The sequence below is a fragment of the Callospermophilus lateralis genome, chromosome 20 (assembly GCF_048772815.1).
Source record: "Callospermophilus lateralis isolate mCalLat2 chromosome 20, mCalLat2.hap1, whole genome shotgun sequence".
Taxonomy (NCBI): Eukaryota; Metazoa; Chordata; class Mammalia; order Rodentia; family Sciuridae; genus Callospermophilus; species Callospermophilus lateralis.
This window is the reverse complement of record NC_135324.1, coordinates 10,790,729-10,810,138: the sequence shown is the minus strand read 5'-3', so window position 1 is coordinate 10,810,138 and position 19,410 is coordinate 10,790,729.

Below are 19,410 nucleotides of genomic sequence, written 5' to 3'. Positions count from 1 at the left end.
GATGGTTTGCTCACATCTGTTCATACAGCCCTATTTATTAAGCATCTTTTAAGTGACTGGTATTTGTTTTAGATGCTAGGTATACAGCAGGGAATAAATAAAACAGACAAAAACCTCTGCCCTCATGGAATTTCCACTATATCAGTGAAATCAAAACAACATGAAAAAGCTGGGATTAGCCAGCCACAGTAGTACACTGAGTCCCAGCTACTTGGGATGCTGAGGCAAGGGACTCCCGTGAACTCAGGAGTTTGCTGTTACTGGTTTTTGCAGTGCTGGGTGAACTCAGGGCTTCATGAATGCTAGGCAAGCCCTTTACCACAAAGCCACATCCCTAGCCCCTAGCCCAGGAATTTGAGGCCAACCTGGGCAACACAGTCAGCCTCAAAAAAAAAAAAAAAAAAAAAAAAGGCAGGGGGAGGGGATAATGTTTTGCTTTTTATAAATGAAGCCACTTGGCCACACATGGTGACCCACACCTATAATCCCTGCATCTCAGGAGGCTCAGGAGGGAGGATTGTGTGTTCAAAGCCAGCCTCTGCAACTTAGTGAGGCGCTAAGCAACTCAGGAGACCATGTTCTCTAAATAAAATACAAAAAGGACTGGGGGTGCAGCTCAGTGGTTAAGTGCCCCTGGGTTTAATTCCTCATACCAAAAAATAAAAAAATAAAAAAAATATGAAGCCACTAGGGTAGGTGGTTCTGAGTCTATTAGCCCCCAAATCCATCCATTTGTTGATGTTGAGAGAAATATTCCTGAAAACTAACTAGGGATCAGGCAATGAGCCAAACAGATGCATTTTTTTCTTTTTCTTTTTCTTCTTCTTCTTTTTTTTTTTTTTTTTTTTGCTCTGATGAAATCTGCATTCTCTCCGGAATGTTCTTATGTCTTCCTAACCTGAGGCTCCTGCTCCAGGAACATGAAGGAACTGTACTAGTTTGTATCCCTAGGAAGTTGGAGCTGTCCTCAGACAAGCCCCAAGAAGAGGAGGCCAGGCCAGCAATGTGGAACAAGAACTGGGCACAACTGATGCCCTTCGCCCTCCTGGGTGGTCATCCCCGACAGAAAGGAGGGGTAGAAAGAGCTCTTTCCTGGCATCCAGAGACTCAGGAGGCTGAGGCAAGAGGATTGCCAGCCGGGACAACTTAGCCAGACCCTGTGTCAAAATAGAAAATAAAAAGGGCTGGGGATGTTAGCTTCCCTCCCCCACAAAACAGCCGGGACAGAGGATATGGGGTTTCAGAGTAGGAACCAGCAGCTCTGGGTTTTAACTGGCCAGGTGACCTGAGCCCACCACTTATTTCACTTTCCACACCCAATGGAACCAGAAGCCCTTGCTTTGCTGGAAGATTTGAAGAACATGAAGAACAGGCAAAACAAGGCTGTGTGAACATTTTTTGGTTTACCTCCTACGTTCCACCTTGTCCCCACTGCCTCCCCAGTCTTCGATTCCTACGACCATAATGCCTCAGAAAGGATCTTATAAACTCATGCAACCAAAGGTATAAATAACTGATGATATCTCAGTTCTGACTTCTCCCAGACCTGCAGGCTTTCTCATGAGGAGAAATCAGTGGAAAGGAACTTTTTTTTTTTTGGTACTGGGGATGAACTCGAGGGGCTTTACCATGGAGCTACATCCTTAGACCTTTTAATTTTGAAACAGGATCTTGCTAAATTGCTGAGGGTCTCACTAAATTGCTGAGACCAGCCTCCAATTTAGCAATCCTCCCACCTTAGCCTCCTCCTGAGTCACTGAGATTATGGGGGTGTGCCACTGTGCCCAGCAAAAATTCTGATTCTTGCCCTAATGAAATAACCAAGACCAGATTTACCCTCCCACCCCCCAAACAATTAAACATTAACTGCGTTCTAGACAAAGTTCAATCATATTGATAAGGGTACAAAATATCCAGAGCCCAACAAGGTAAATCTCCCAATGTCTGCCTGTCAATCAAAATAATTCTCACTGGAAGTAAGTTGGAGTACAACATAAGCTCCCTGAGGATAAGGGTGTCTGCTCATTGTATTCTTTACTGCACCCCAGGCTGTGGGGTAGCATCTGGCACACAGTAGGCACTTGATAACTATGTGTCTAATCCCAAATGAATAGCAGAAGATGCCAGGCTCGAGGGAGGGCAACAGGAAGTGCTGTTCTGGGGAAGGGGATCTTCTGGAGCTCTGCAAATCTCCCAGTGCTTGAGGCCTGCCTGACTTGGGGATATGAGACCCTCTGTGCAGGGGCAGCCTCTGGGGGAGGCAGACCTCTCTGCGCGCTGTCATCACCCCGGGAGGAAGAGGGAAGTTTTACTCATTGATAACCATCACTGTGAACTGCTCCCCCTCACCCCTCCTTCAAGCCCCGGCCTGCTTACTGGAAGAGGCGACCCTGTTTTCTACATCCTGCATGCTGAGAGATTTCATCACTGGCTCAAGGCACGGTGGAGAAAGGCCAGGTTGTCGGCGCCCTGGCAATAGATAAGTCATGTCGTATTTGGGGGGTTTGTGGTGGGGTGGGGTGCAGTCCCCATTGCCACATGGGTTCAACGCATCGGCTCTTGATGTGCAGGTCCTTCTCTGGTGCCCCCATGGATTTGGGTCATGCTTTGTGTGGGGCAGGGGAGGGTGCGTGTGCTCCAGACGCAATAAAAAGGGCAAAAATGAAAACCTGAAAACTGTGGCAATTGAAATGAATTATAAAAGCCACTATTTTCTGAATGATTACTTCAAAAGGAGAAAGGTGGGTGGCTAGCAGCAGGTGGCTTGGAGCCAGACATCTTAGGCTCCTACTCTCAGCTCCACGCCATAGCAGCTCTAGAACTCTGAGCAAGTTACCTAACTTCTCTTGAGACTCCATTTCCTAGTCTCTACAATGGGGCTTTATTTCAATGAATTAAGGCACTTAATGCCCTGAAGGGTATTTACTATTTCTTCTCCTGCATAGCTTTATACTGAAGCAGGGAGGGGAGGATATTGGTAAAAAGCTCTGAGTTGGAACTTGGACACCCACTTACTGTGTGACCTTGAAGAGGTAATTTAACTTCTCTGAACCTGTTTTCTCATCTGGGAAATGACGCAAAATATACTCCATGAAGGTGGGAAATTCTGTTTTATTCACTCTTATCTCTTTGAATAGTGTCTGACTCTGTTGGGTGCTCAATAAATATTTGTTTCTTTTCTTTTCTTTTTTGTAGTACTCTGCTAGGGGTGCTCTACCATTGAGATTTGCCTCCAGTCCCTACCATTTTTTATTTTGAGACAAGTTCTTGCTAAGTTGCCCAGGCTGGTCTCCATCTTCCCTTCCTCCTGCCTCAGCCTCCTGAGTCACTGGGATACAGGTGTGCACCACTGTGCCCCACTAAAATAAATACTTCTTGAATATTTGAATGGATATATAACAATCAGGACTGGTGACTTACTTCACGAAACTCAGTGAAAAAGGGAAAATACAGAGCCCTGGTTTTAAAAATCATTAAGAATTTCAAGGGCTGGGACTGGGCACAGTGACACACACCTGTAATCCCAGCTACTGGGGTAGGGCAGCGGGGAGGCGGAGAAGCAGGAGGATCACAAGTTCGAGTCCAGCCTCAGCAATTTAGTAAGACCTTGTCTCAAAATAAACAAGTTAAAAGGGCTGGGGGTGTAGCTCAGTGGTTGAGAGCTCCATCTCCAGCATTGCAAAGAGGGGAAAAAAAAAACCACACAAAAAAAACCTCCTTCAAGACAGTAACAATCACAAAAAGAAAAAAAAAATCAAAGAATTTCAAGACAGAAACAACAGCACATTAAGTCAAGTGTGGGACCCTTCTAAATGTGGAGTGGCCTTCTAAATGCCACGTGCCCACAATGGCATGGTGATACCTGCCCCGCGGGGCTGACACGAGGCAATGCAATGATCAATGATCGTATGTTCAGCCCAGATCCATTCTCAAGGCTAGCTCCTTGCTCAGTGCTCACCCTCAACCCCAGGACAGCAGACCCACATGATCCCGTTTCACAGGGGCAGGAAGAAATCCAGAGAGGTGACGAATGACAGCTCACTGTTCCACGGCTTACTAGAGGGTAGCTGCAGGATTTGAATCCAGGTGGGGCCCGACCCTGGCACAATGCGGAGAAGGAGAAGGCCATAGGCTCCTGGGGTGGCTGGTCAGAAAGAGGCCTGGGTTGAGGGCTGACTGTCAGGTCTCCTGGGGTTGGTTCCAGTCACTAGTAGGGATCAGCAGGCCCAGACAGGCTCCTGAGCTGGGAGTGGCCCAGCCTGTCCTGTCACACACAGAGAATGAAGGGCCAGGCAGGGAGGCAGCCAACAGAGATGGGAGCACTGGCACCTGCCCAAGCCCAGCTCATACCAGCACCAGGCCTGGGTCACAGGGGCAGAGCCCCACCAGCCATGGAGGCTTGGAGGGTCCTTTACGGTCCAGGTCCCACCTCTGGCAATGCCTAAGTCCTCTCATGCTCCTCCTGCTCACCATAGTCCCACTGGTCTTCTTGGGCCTCCTGCAAACCCACCACGTTCTCACTCACCCCAGGGCCTTTGCTCTCGCGGTAGCCTCTATTGGAAACCACCTTTCCTAAGCTCTTTGGCACCCACTTCACTCCACTGTCACCTCCTTAAAAAGCCTTCCCTGTCATCCTTTCCAGAATACACCACACTCACATATGGCCTCCCCCTCTTACTTCCTATCCCATCTGCAATCAGTTCCCTTCCTTATTGATTTTCTTAAGTGTCTGACATGCTTCACATTCGCTGGGAGAAAGGGACCACCTTCAGGGCTTCGTCCCTCTCACTTTGAACTTTGCTAACTTCTGGAGGCTGGCCTTGTACTTGGAATCCTCCTGCCTCAGCCTCCCAAGCCGCTGGGATTATAGATGTGCACCACCAGCCTGGCCACAACTCTTTCTGTTTTATTTATGAGATCCTAGCAGAATAAACACTTGTTGAATCCGTGGATGAGCGTAGCTGTATGACGCTACAAGCCTAGTTTCTCTATCTGCAAAATGGGACTGCTCTCTACTGGAGGGGTGTGCAAAGAGAGCTACCCTTCACTGAGGCCCCCCGTGTACGGGCTGTCCTAGAGACATAAAATGTGATCTAGAAATGTGTGGTGAATGACAACCACCCCTTAGATTACTGCCATTGCTAGTCCTACTAAATGCCATTGGTTGGGAACCTGGTTGAGGGAGGGGCTGCATGGCTCCCTGCAGAGATACACGCCAACGCCCAGAGGATACACCAAGGAAGGAGAGGATCCCAGGGGCTGAATTCTCAGCAGGGTTCCTTCTTTGTGGATCTCAGTTCTGCCATCCCGCCCCTCCCCCTGCCAGCCCCGCCCTTCCCAACCACATACCAAGAATAAACCCCACACCCTGCCTGCCTCCAGTGTCACGGTTTCCTGTCTCTACGGTCACAAGCGGCTTGGGCTCTGAGGGATTTTCCAGCTCAGGGCAGTGCTGGTGGGACCAAGGAACTGTCACAGAAGAGGAGCTGTGATGTTAAACCCAGAACCAGGAAAACCCCTGAGCAGGCGCTGACAGAGAACTGGAGAAGGGCCCCTCAGAGGGTACCTGGGGCGGAGGCCGCTGGGAAGGGGAACCAGGCTTTCACTCCCGATTTCACCAGGGGCCTTAATAGCCACTGAGTGGTGGCTTGCTGTCAGTCAGGGCTGTCCTGGTTATATGTGGCCAAAGGCCACAATGAGGCATGCCACAGATCATCTTGAAAATCTGATGAGACAGGTACACTGGTGCACACCTGTAATCCCAGAGATTTGGGAGGCTGAGGCAGGAGGATTGCAAATTTGAGGCCAGCCTCAGCAATTTAGTTAGACCCTAAGCAACTTAGTGAGGCCCTTTCTCAAAATAAAAAGTAAGGGGCTAAGGTTGTAGTTCAGCTGTATAGCACTTGCCTAGGCACTAGGTTTGATCCTCAGCACTACATTTAAAAACATAAAAATAAAGGTTATTGTGTCCATATATATAAAGAGCTGGAGATGTGGCTCAGTGGTAAAATGCCCCTGGGTTCAATCCCCAATACAAAAAAAAAAAAAAAAATTTTTTTTTTTTTTTTAAGACCCTAGGTCCCAAGAGATCCCAGTTTAGAGACTAGACTGCTCCTTGGGGAAGTCTTCTTTTCTCTCCCATCTCTTCCCCTTCTAACAGGAACCAGTGACTCTCCTGTGCATGTCCTGCTGTGACCCTCTGAGCCCCACTATCCGATAACCATCACAGTCAGACACTGTCCCTAGAGAGTCACTTCCCTGCTTGCTCTTTCTCTCCTAGTTTCTACTCCAGATGATATCTATCAACTTCTACACCTGACAGGGGACCTGGCTTCTGTCTTGCTCTGGCTCTGACTGGCTCAGTGACTTGAAGCAATTTCCACCTCTTCTCTGGGTCTCAGTTTCCCCATCTGTAAATTGAGGCCCACCGTGTCCTTTTCAACGCTAAGATTCTAGGATTCAAATTGCAAGATTTGGCCACAAGAATCTCTACTGGAAGGTGTGGGGGGGCTGGCCTGGACCATATCCCCAGGGCTTGCGTTGACCATCTGCCAGTTTCTGCCAGAAACTGAAAGGCACCTTTCTGCTTTCCTAACTGTGTGTCCATAGCCCAGTTTCTATTAATTGACAGAGGATAAGATGTTTGGAGAATTAAAAGGTCAAAGTACTTAACAATGCTGCCTAGCACCCAGTAGGAGTGGGTTTTTGGGGGGTTATCTTTGGTACAGGGGATTGAACCCAGGGGCACTTAACCATTCAGCCACATCCCCAGTTCTTGTTTTTTATTTTGAGAGAGGGTCTCTTTAAGTTGCTTAGGTCTCTTTAAGTTGCCTGGCTAGTTGCTGAGGCTGGCCTTTTAAACTTTCAATCCTCCTGCCTCAGCCTCCCAAGTTGCTAGGATTACAGGTATGCATCACCATGCCTAGCAGTAGGAGTGTTTTATGAGGAAGCTATCATGAATGTGAAAACAAGACAGAAACTCTACAGAAAAAAAAAAAAAAATTAGGCTTCCGAAGAAGAATCTGTCCAATAAACTTTAGGAGTATGCCTATGTGCACGGGGGATACAAACATAAATCCAGAACTTAAGAACCCAGAATTTAAGGTGCTTAAACCAAAGAAGGCAGAGTCCTCAACCAAGGTTACCACTGCCTTCAGTGTGTCCCTCAGTACTCAGGCTGCTGTGTACAGTTGTATAAACCGTTTACTGCACAAGAGTGATAACCTTAGGGTTATTAGAGGCTGGAATTCTTAGGGCCTATGGAGCTGAATACTCCCAATAGGATCTCCTCTAATTCTCACGCATGAGCCATGGGGGCTAGCCCAGACCCCAACCCCGCAGCATCCCTATTGCCTTGCTCTGATCCCCTCCAAACCCCCACCCCAAGTAACCAGTGTCGTTTTAGAGACGAAAAAGTAATGTCACCACACACACTCGTGAGCAACGGCATCTGTAACTCGACCTTCAGCGATCCTTTGTAGCGTTCTCCCTGCTCTTTCTCTCCCATCCCCACCATCTCCTTCCCCTTCGTAGTCCACAAACCACACAGTCTACACAGCATAGCTACACAGTCTACACTGCCTCGCTTCTCTTCCTGGAAGGAGCCATGCTCCATCTGGTCTCTGCACAAGCTGTCTCTGCCGTCTGGTCAGCTAATATCACAAGTATTCAGATCCCAGTTTAGACATTTCCTCCAAGAAACCTTCTCTGAATCCTCCACAAGTCCTCTTTGCTAAATCAGTTGACATTCCTACTAGAGGCCCCTCATGGTGGTTCCTGTGCTTTTCTAAAGCATTTTGTCAGAGTTATAATGAAATGATTAATAGTACAAATAGCTTATTATTTCCTTCCTCCCCCAGGAAATTAGAAGGCCCCGGAGAATGGAGATTAGGTCTGTTTCATGCTGTTGATGCTAGATAAGCTTCTATCTGTCCACTGACCCATTCATCCATCTACTTAACCCCACCGTATATAGTTGGTGCTGAATAAATGAACAACAAAGGCCAGTGAGAGATAATGCCACTTGCTGGAGGAAGAGCAAGTACAGACAGAGAAGGCTGAAGCAGGGAGGTCTCCTATGTCTGGGGAGTCCAGAAAGACGGGTGGAACTCCCAGGGAGCCCTGGACCTCAGGGGCCTGCAGCAGAGGGCAACTCCCGGACACTGGGTCATCAGGGGGAAGCCAGAGATCTGGTCTTCCCCAGCTCCCGGGTGTCCAAGGATGTGGGCAGCCACTGTGTCTTTGCTGGGAACATTCCTAAGAGATTCCCTAATTTTCCTGACTGAGTGAACATGAACCCTACATGGTTCCAAATTCCATCCTAAAACCACAGGGCGGTTTGGGGAGCCCCAACACAGAGCCTCTGCCGCACCAGCAATTTGGGGTCAGACTGTTCTCTTGGATGCAGAGAACACTCTTGTGGTGCGGAGAGGGCAGGCCCAGGGGCCATAATGGATACCTTCTTGAGGCCAGCCTCAAAGTGCTTTCAGCTGTGGGGTGGGGACAAACACCACTGCCCCGTGACAAGGGCTGCCTTGTGCCTGTTCATTTATCTGGAATTACAGTCAGATCTCCACGTCCATGTGTTCTATGCTTACAGACTCAACCAACCATGGTAGATCAAAAATATTTTTTAAATGTATCTTTACAGGCTTTTATACCCCTATCATCGTCATTCCCTCAACACTAAAGTATATAACTATTTGCACAGTAGTTGCATTGTATTAGACGTTGTAAGTAATCTGGAGATAATTTAAAGTACATGGGAGGGCTGGGCACAATGGTGGGTGCCTGTAATCCCAGCGACTCAGGAGGCTGGGGAAGGAGGATCACAAGCTCAAGGCCAGCCTCAGCAGCTTAGGGAGACTCTGTCTTTAAATAAAATTATTAAATTAAAAAAAGCGGGGGCTGGGGTTGTAGCTCAGCTGTAAGAGCACTCACTAGCAAGTGCAAGACCCTGGATTCGATCCTCAGCACCACATAAAAATAAGTAAATAAAATAAAGGCATTGTGTCCAACTACACCTAAAACATAAATATTAAAAAAAAAAAAGGATGGCATGCAGCTCAGAGGTAGAGCACCCCTGGATTCAATCCCTAATCCTGAGAAGATAAAAAGTTAACAAAGGAATTTAAGCGTCTATCGGTTTTGGTATCTGTGAGGATCCTGGAACCAATCCCTTGTGGATACTGAGTGATGGCTATAATTACTTATTAAATTTTAATTTTTAAATTACTTGGGGTGTACAATGGATGTTAGGAGCATATGTGCCCCTTAGGGTGTTGGGAGGATGATGGAGATGGTTACTGTTGGCTTGATGCCTGGCCTGTGGCCGTGCTCAGCATAGGTGGGGACACTTACGGCTGCTGGCATGTCCCACCTGCACGAGACCTAGACACTTGGCATTGGGACTCTGCAGAAAGCACAGCTGCTCCACAGCGGCATCAGAGCACAAAGGCTCAGTAAGGGAGGTGGCCCTGTGTGGGAGGGAGCACTTCTGCTGGCCCATGGGGGTTTGGAATCTCGAATCTCTGGGTCATCTTAAAGTGCTTCCACAAGCTAACCTCAGTGCTGGCTGCTTTTGTTTGTTTGTTTGGTGCTGAGGATGAAACCCAGGGCCAGGCACATGCTAAGCACATGCTCTACCCAGGAGCTCCACGCCCAGCCCCAGAGCTGGGTTATTGACTAATTCATGCCATTTGAACAGGGTGACTTTTGCCTTAGAGTTCCACACCCTTTGCTCTGGAGGGAAAGGAAGGGGAAGGACTAGAAGGAAGATACAGTAAACTGAGGCCCAGCTCATAAAGCCACGTGGATCTCAGAGCTTCCAGTGGCACAGCCACAGAAGGAACTGAGGCTCAGGCCTCAGTTTCCTCGTCTGTAGAACAGACTGGCTGCAAACGTGGGCCACAGCAGCTACAAGCAGAGGCTGTGGGTGGCAGGCAGGAAGGTCAAGGGTTGGTGCTGGTGGCTGCTGAGAGATTTAGCCTGGTAGGGAGAGGGCAGCTTCTAAGAATCAGGGACATGTGTTTTGTGCCATGAGCCTTTTGCAGGGACCCCCCTCCTTAGCAACGGGAGGTCACAGCCGAGGTATCTGACCAGATGCAAACAACTTCCCTGTCTGTTCTTGTTAATGCTGATAAAAGGGCTTCCTTCCGCATTCTCAGGACCAGCTTGTCACCCCTGGCTGCTGGCCGGCTCAGCCACCAGGCCCACTCTTGTCACAGTATCCTCCCACCACCTCCGCCCTGTCACCGCCCTGGGCTTGACCTCGCCCTAGAAGGTCTGTTCAACAGAATTCAGGGGACACTCGCCTCTCCTCACCTCTGCTAGTTCCCTCTCTTCTTTCCTGCACTGGTGGGTTCGGGTTTCACTTCTCCTCCAGGGCCAGGGGGAGGAGAGAGGGAGGGCAGTACCACCAGCACCTCCTCTGGCAGCCTGCTGGCCTCAGGGACAGAGGTGTCCAGACCTGGTTCTGTGGCCAGACAGTCTTCTCCACCTGCCCTGTCCAGGTTTCTTTTTCTGTACCCTGGGGAGGGGTCAGTCACCTTTACCTCCCCAGGGCTGGGAGGTGGACACCGGTGATCATGGCTAATGTGCCTTGTGTGGGAGGTATCTCATTTAAATGTCCTCATAGCTCTAGTCTACACTCAGTAGAACCTGCTCACAGAGAGGCTGTGGCTGGCCCAGGGTCTCCAGAGTGCAGGTGGAGGCAGGACTGGAACCCTGGCATTCTGTCCCCAGAACATGAGCTCTTCACCACATTCTCACATCATCTTCCTAAGAAAGCAACATCTGTGCAGCACCCTGGGAACTCCCAGCAGCAGAAGCTGCAGGTTTCTGGAAAGGAAAGTTCCTTCTGCATCCCTATCCCTAATCTATTTGGAGTGACAGGGAGAGACTCCCTGCCCCTGCCAGCCTGTCTCACTGAGGAAGGCCAGGCACCCAGTCTACACTTCTCCTGGCCCCATCCCATCAGACTGGTGAGGGTCAAAGCAGCTCAGAACTGTTAAGGAACATCAGCAGGGTCACACAGCTGGTCCATGGCAATGACAACAAGGTTAGAATGCATGCTAACTTCTTTATTCAGTTATTGAGCACCTGCTGTATACCAGTCTGCATGTCAAGTGCTGGGTGTGCAGTGGGGTCCATGGCAGGGCTTCTGTCCTCTCAGGGCTTCTGACTAAAGGGTAGTGGTGGTAGTGGTGACAGATCTTTAGAGCTGGGCTGATCCCACTCCACAGGGCAGTGTCCCTTGAGCTGTTCACAATGATGTCACCAATCCAACCCTGAGCAGCTGACCCACCATTAATGGTCACAAAGACCTCTCTTCTGGAGGCTAGACCCTGTGGCCACAGGTGCTTTGGAGAGAATTCCATGGTTTTCCATGACCCTGCTGTCTTGCTTTCTCCTGAAAACACCCAGCAGCTGCTGCCAGGCCTGTGGGCAAGGAGAGAGAGCACCTCGGGAGGGAAGGTTCTGGCAGGGGTCTGGGTGGGGCCCTGAGTCACCGCCACCAGTCAGGAGTCTTTGTCGGAACACTTCCCCTCCAGGGGGGGCAGGAACACCCATTAGGAAACCAAGGTGAAAAAGAGGGTGAGGCCCAGTCTGGGAATTGGGACTGGACATGTCACCCTGGGCTCTCTCTCCGTGCTCATTCAAAGACACAGTGGCTGCCCACATCCTAGGACACCCGGGAGCTGGGGAAGACCAGATCTCTGGCTTCCCCCTGATGACCCAGTGTCCGGGAGTTGCCCTCTGCTGCAGGCCCCTGAGGCCCAGGGCTCCCTGGGAGTTCCACCCGTCTTTCTGGACTCCCCAGACATAGGAGACCTAGTGGCTCATCACACCTGACCTTGAGTCTCCGGGCATGAGACTTCTGTGCCTCTTTCCACACAGAAGTTCTCACCAAAAGTGCAGAGAAGGCCCAGGGCTGCCATGTCTGGATTCCTGCAAACCAAGACCCACAGGGATACTGAAAACATTCCTCGAAGTGAGGGGAAAGGGGGGAAAAAAAAACCAGAGAGAGAAATGAATTACAGTAGATGGGGTAGAGAGAGACAATGGGAGGGGAGGGGAGGGGAGGGGAGGGGGATAGTAGAGGATAGGCGGGGCAGCAGAATACAATAGACACTAGTATGGCAGTATGTAAAAATGTGGATGTGTAACCCATGTGAATCTGCAATATGTATACGGGGTAAAAATGGGAGTTCATAATCTGCTTGAATCAAATGTATGAAATACGATATGTCAAGAGCTTTGTTATATTTTGAACAACTAATAATAATAATAAAAAAGAAACTTGAAAACATTCCTCTACCACAAAAAATGTTTCATCATGGCTGATAAGAATACAGGTAAGGAGCCAGGTGCCATGACGCATTTCTATAATCTCAGCTACTCAGAAAGTTCAAGGCCAGCCTTGGCAACTTATGAAACCCTGTCTCAAAATGAAAAGAAATAAAAAGGGCTGGCGATGCACCTCAGTGGTAGAGCACCCCTGGGTTCAATCAGTACTAGGGTGGGGAGGAATACATAATTGGCGACAGGAGAAGGAAAGAAGGAGGAAGAGAAAAGAAAAGCAGGGGGGGAGGGGAGTAAGTAGAAATAGAGCAAGAGAGAGTCTTGCAAGTCTGGGGACAAACAGGGACAGAAACAGGGCTCTCCCAAAAGCAAACACAACAGGCATAGTAAGAGACAGAGGGAGACAAAGGTGGGAGAGACGGAAAGAGGGCAAGAGTGAGTAGCACAGAGACCAAAGAGAGCAAAAAGGTGCAGGGAGCCAGGGTGTAGCTCAGTTGAAAAGCACCTGGCATGCTTGAGGCCCTAGGTCCCACCCCCAGCACCACACAAGAATATAAGAGGACATCCTGTCTGTGTGTTTTGGCTAAGACAAAATGCAAAGGTAGAGCAAAGGTAGAGCACCAGAGATTTCTAGGGCTGAAAAAGAAGAGTAAGAGGTTCTTTCTTTCTTTCTTCCTCTCTCTCTCTCTTTCTTTCTTGTTCTAGGGATTGAACCCAAGGGTGCTCTACCCCTGAGCTACACCCCCTGCTCTTTTTATTTTTTATTTTAAGACAGGGTCTCCATCAGTTGCCCAGGCTCTTTATGGAAGCTGGGCTGCCAGCAAGAGGAAAAGGTGGCAAGAGTGACATGGAGCCATGCTAAGGAGCCCAGGGCCTTCATCTTGAAGATTAGAGGGAAGTTTGGAAGATTTTAAGACCAGGATCCCTGCCCCTCTCTCTCCTCATTCTACAGAAAAGGAAACTGAAACTCAGAAGGGCTTCCCTCCCCTACACCTAGGTCGCACAGCCAGGCTCTGGGGCCAAACCCAGGTCTCCAGGCTCCCACTCCGGCAGGGCCCTGCCCCCCAGAGAGTGACAGAGGACAAGGGAGAGGATGCAGAACACTGGTTTTTACACTTCAGACGGAAGATTGAAGAGCCTCAGAAGAGAAATTAATCTGCTCTGATTCTGGGCGCTTGCACACCCTCGGTGAACCCAGGTTGTTCTTCTGGCCCCACCCTCCTCCCCACCCATCAGCCTTTTGCAAAGGGAGGGGATTCTCTGAAAGGCCAGGTCTGAGGCCATACAGGGCCCAGCCACTAAGGAAAGGGGCTCAGATGGGTTGGAGACCTGCCACTCGCACTGGGAGGTGGATAAAGTCCCTGGAAACCAGGTGGAGCCGGGTAGGCGGTCCCCAGAGATGAAAGAGCAGACAGGCTGGGCGGGCCGCCTGCAGATGGATTGATTAATGCGCAGTTGCAGCGGGCAGTCAGTCAAACCCGTGGGTTCAGATTCCGCTCTATCCTGTCTTGATTTGGGGGCAGAGTGGGTCTCGCTGTGTGCGGGGAGGCCCTTGGCTGGGGGGCCTGTGCTAATTTGCATGAATGAATTCAACCGCTTGGCTGGCTTGAACCACTGCAAAGAAAGTCACTGAAAATATGTTTTGCAGAGTGCCTGGGGACAGGCCCTGTTCGAGCAGCCACCCCATCTCTTGAGGGCCTTGGGTTTTAGTAGTAATAGAGGGAGAAAGATCAGGGATGAGTAATAAAGGAAATAAAATAGTTCCAGAGTCCATGGGGGATGATTCTAGGTCAAGATTTGTCAACCTTGACACTAAGCATATTTGGAATGGGTATTTTGACTGTCAGGGGCTGTTGGGTGCATTACAGTACATCAAACAGCATTCCTGGTGTTTCCCCCATGACATACCAATAGCGACCTCACTAGTTGTGATAAATTAAACCCAAAATGTCCCCAAACATTGCCAACACATCCCCTGAAAACCCAAATCACCCCTGCCTTGTTGAGAATCACCTCCCTAGACCAGAGCTGTTCAATTAAATAAATAAATAACAATGCAAGCTGCAAGAATAATTTAAGATTTTCTAGCACCTACATTTTTAAAATAAAAAGATCTGGGTATGATGGCGCAGGCCTGTAATCCTAACTACCTGAGAGGCTGAGGGAGGAAGAAGGATAGTGAGTTCAAAGCCAGCCTCAGCAACTTAGCAAAGTCCAAAGCAACTCAGCAAGACCCTGTCTCTAAATAAAATATTTAAAAAGGGCTGGGGATGTGGCTCAGTGGTAGAGTGCTTGTCTAGCATGTGAGATTCTCAACACACACACACACACACACACACACAAAGTAGTTTGTTGTTTTTTTTTTTCCAGTGCTGGGGATCAAACCCAGACCTTCTACATGCTAGACAAGCGCTCTGTCATTGAGCCTAGGTGAAATAAATTTAAAGATGTTTTTTATTTTGCTCCAAAATATTATCATTTCAATATGGAATCAATATAAAAAGTTAGCCATGAGATCTTTTTTACGTTCTTTTCTTCTTAAAAAGTCTTCAAAATCTTATGGGTATTTTCCACATAGCACATCTCAATTCCAATATCTCCTCTGGGCCTGCTGCCTGCATGGCGAATTTCAGAGTGTGCTCTTTTGAGCACAAGAGAAAGCCTGAAATTGGAGCCCGGCTACTCAGAGTAGAGCAAAGACCAGCAGCTGTGCATCTCGTGGCAGTGCAGAAGAAATGCAGGATCGGGGATCTGGGTGCAGCCCAGCGGAAGAATTCTAGCTAACACACAAACGTGCATGCACCAGCAGCTCAGGCCCTCCCCTTCCCCAGACCCGTTCAATCCGAATCTGCATTTCCACAAGTTCCCCAGGTAATCTGTATGCACATTAAAGTTTAAGAAGCACTGGGCAAAGAAATCAGAGTACCTGGGATTCAAGTCCATGTATGGAGAGAGTAAGAGGTCAGAAAATAGACCCTACATCTTCCTAGGAAGTAACATCTGTGACTCCGTTTCTGCATTTCTAACATGGGGCTTGTCCGCACTCTTTCTTAGGATTGGAGTGGTTCTTAGTAAGTATGAGCTTGTCATCTGATACACTTGCCTCTCTGGGTACCAGTTCCCCCACCCTTTTAAGTATTTTTCAAAAAAATATGGACACAATACCTTTATTTATTTATTTTAATGTGGTGCTGGGGATCGAACCCAGTGCCTCACATGTGCTAGGCAAGCTTTCTACCACTGAGCCACAACCACAGCCAATCCCAACTCACTCTTTATTTCATTAAAAACCTTTCTCAGAATCTGCCTTTCTTATTATTTAGGCCACAGGTTGCTGAGGGGGTCGGGGCTAAAAGGAAGTTTTTGCTGCCAGGAGTGCTGCCCCAAGAAGGCAGGCCCTGGATCCACACCAGGTGGAGCAGCCTGACGGGCCTTGGTGTGGGTGAGGCCTCCACACCCAGCCTAGATGGGGTGTGCAAATGCCTCACACCCTCTCACACACAGTAAGTGAGCAGTTAGGGGGCAGCGTGCGTGCAGAGGTGGCTCTGACGCCTGTGGGGACTTCCTGTTCCCAAGGCCGGAACATTCTAGAAAAATGGTTACTAAGGAGGAAGAGGTCTGCTGTTTCCCAAGTTCCCCCACAAGACTAGGTCTTGTCCCTGCACCTGTGCAGGAGGGTCCATCTCCACTCCAGCCCGGGATCTGGGTGAAGCCAAGCTCTGGGTTCTCCAGTCCTTTTGATTTCTACTCACAATATGTCCGAAATGGGAGGTGCTTATCTCCAAACTCCACAGCTTAGCCTGGTTTTTCACTTCCTTTGCCTTTTCTCCATCCTCTGGGCGGGCTCCCCTCTGCAGGTGGGAGGCAGGAGGGAAGGTGAAGCAGAGGTCAGGCGAGGCCAAAGCCAAAACCTGTGAGAGAGGTTCCCCTGGCCCTGCCCTCAGCTCAGCCAGAGGGGGCACTTGGGCTTCACAGACTGCTGACACGCTTGAGCAGGGACCAGGGAGCACACAGGCACAAGTGGGTTGAAGGCACCCTGCTTGCCTGTTTCCACTTCCCAGTGAGTTTGCATCTGGTTTGGTCAAGTCAGAGTGCTGGATTTGCTATCATGGCCTTGGGGTTATTCTGGAGGTCATAGTCATATATAAGAAGGTGAGATAGGGCTGGAGCTGGGAATGGGGCTGGGGCTCAGTGGTGGAACACTTGCCTAGCATGTGTGAGGCCCTGGGGTTCAGTCCTCAGCACCACATATAAATAAATAAAATTAAGGTATTGTGTCCATCTACAACTAAAAAAAAAAAAAAGGTGAGGTTGGGTGTGGTGGCACACACCTGTAATCCCAGCAATTTGGGAAGCTGAGGCGGAGGATTACAAGTTCAAGGATTGCTAAATTGCCAGTTTCAGCAACTTAGCAAGACCCTGAGCAACTCAGTGAGACCCTATCTCTAAATAAAAATATGTAAAAGGGATGGGAATGTGGCTCAGTGGTTAAGCATTTCTGGGCTGAATCTCCGCTACCAAAAAAAAAGAGGTGAGGTTTTAAAAATGATTACATGCCTGTAATCCCAGTGACTAGGGAGGCTGAGGCAGGAGGACTGCAAGTTCAGGGCCAGCCTCAGCAATTTAGTGAGATCCCGCTTCAAAGTTAAAAAAAAAAAAAAAGGGGAGAGGGGGAGAGGGAGGTGGGCTGGGGATGTGGCTCAGTGGTAAAGTGCTTGGGGCCACGCGGCTAGCCAGGAGCCACAGTTTGGACTAAAAGTCCAGAGTGCACACATTTCACACAGCAGACTGACTCACTAGGTAGTGACGAAGCAGGAACGTGGCACGTAAACTATAAACCCTCTCCCCCACAGGCACAAATTCACACGGGGAGTGACACCTGTTGTTTTCGTCTGCCTAGCAACCATTCTTTTTTATTCTGGGAACAGCATCCACTTCTCTTTCAGTCCATGAGATTCATATAGATTTAACACTGTCGCCCAGGCCTCAGGGTGAAGATCATGACTCAATCCAGGCCAGGATTAATCCTGATATTTGTTGTTGTTGTTGTTGAGAAGTAAAGATTTCTTTCTAAAAATGTAATTAAGCTGGTAGAATGTAAGCCTAGAGCTACTGGGAAGATTCTTGGCCATTTTCTGGGTCCATGAAAGCAGAGCTGAGAGATAAAGAACAACAGATCCTAGTACTATCATCTGATCACCTGGATACAGCTGTGCCTGAAGCCATATGCTGGATTTTTCCCTCCTCTGGATGATTTGAATCTAGTTTCTGTCTTGCAAACAAGAGTCCTCACTGACTTGTGTGACATTAACGCTCAGGTGCTTTAAAACCTAACAGACTGACTCAAAGTTATAAAGACCAAGGAGGAAAAAGGCTAAACAAATAAAAAACACTTTCTCATTTTCTTTCAGCTTATATTACATGAAACAACTGCTTTTGAGTGTGCAAACATGTCCTAACCCTTCACATTACCACCACTTATTAATGACCTGGCTACCTACATAAACACCACTGTTCTTTGTGTCAGGATCAGAGCCATCCACATAAAGTGTATGTCGATTCCACAAAAATTTACTAAGCTCCATTTCAGATGCCTCTTTGAGAAAGCCGGAGTTGATGAAACTAAGTAAAATCCAGGTTTTCTCAGAATGTATATCTTTACAATCTAGTTTTTAAAATGCTTTCACTGGTGCATTGTAGTTGGGTTCATTATGACCTATCACTCATGCACGGGATTTCATTTGCTCCTTTTGGGTCCTCAGTGCCTCCTCTTTCCCTCTCCTCCTTCCTCTCGCTGATCTCCTTCCTCTACTCCATTGGTTTTATTCTATTTATTTATTTATCCTTGATGGGTGCTTTATAGATATACATAGAGATGGAATCCGCTGTGGTGTATTCATATATGTTTGTAGTATAATTTTGTTAAATTCATTCCATATTTCCTCCCGTTTCCCATCTCTTCTCCCTCCCCCCTCAATCTCCTTCCTCTACTCCATTAATCTTCCCTTTATCTTTATGATATCCTCCCCCACCCCTGACACACACATACACACACACACACACACACTTTTCTCCCTTATTTTGCTCTACCTTCCTCATGAGAGAGAAAACCTTCAACCCTTGACTTTCCAGCCCTGGCTTAGTTCATTTGTCATGATGTTCTCCAGTTCCATCCATTTACTAATGCCATAATTTCCTTCTTCGTGGCTTAGTAGAACTCCATTATGTATATATACTATATTCTTTATCCATTCATCTGTTGATGGGCACTTGGCCTGGTTCCATCGCTTGGCTGTTGTGAATTGTGCTGCTATAAACTTTGATGGGCCGGTATGACTGTAGTATGCTGATTTTAATTCTTTTGGATAAATACCAAGGAGCGGGATAACTGAGAAAGTAAATGTATATAGAGATCTCTTCGTATTTTTAATTTTTAGTTTGGGATTGTTCTTCTGGTTGAACTCCTTCAAAATAACAATCATTCAATAAATATTTACTGTCCCCTTCCATGTAGTAGCTGTCTTCTCATTTGTCTTAGGATAAATCAAGATGAGGAGAATCACCAGGTGCAGAGGCACATACCTTGATCCTAGCAACTTGGGAGGCTGAGACAGGAGGATTGCAAGTTTGAGGCCAGCCTCAAGAACTTAGTGAGGCCCTGTCTTGGAAAAATTAAAAAACAAACAAACAAACAAAAAAACTTTAAAAGGACTAGGGATGTAGCTCAGTGATACTACGTACCAGTTACATACTGGTAAATCCCCAGTATCAAAATTTAAAATAAAAACAAATGAGGATTATTATTTTATTGTGTCTTAAGTATTTAGCATTCCAACACAGAAAACAAGTCTTCTCCTCTCCCTTCCCAAGAATCCATGTCTTCCTCCTCTTCCTGAAAGACTGTGACTTGGCAGCCTAAAGCTCCACCTTGGAGTTGGCTTTGATTACCAGAGATCGCATCTGTTGGGGGCGTTGAGCCCCTGAGTCATACAGAGGAATGTCTCCCACCCGAGCAGCCAGACTTCCAGCCACACCGGCTGGTGACCCGGCTGCCCCTGAGCTGAGAAGCTGGGAGGGCTCCCTCACAGACGGTCACCCCATGATGAC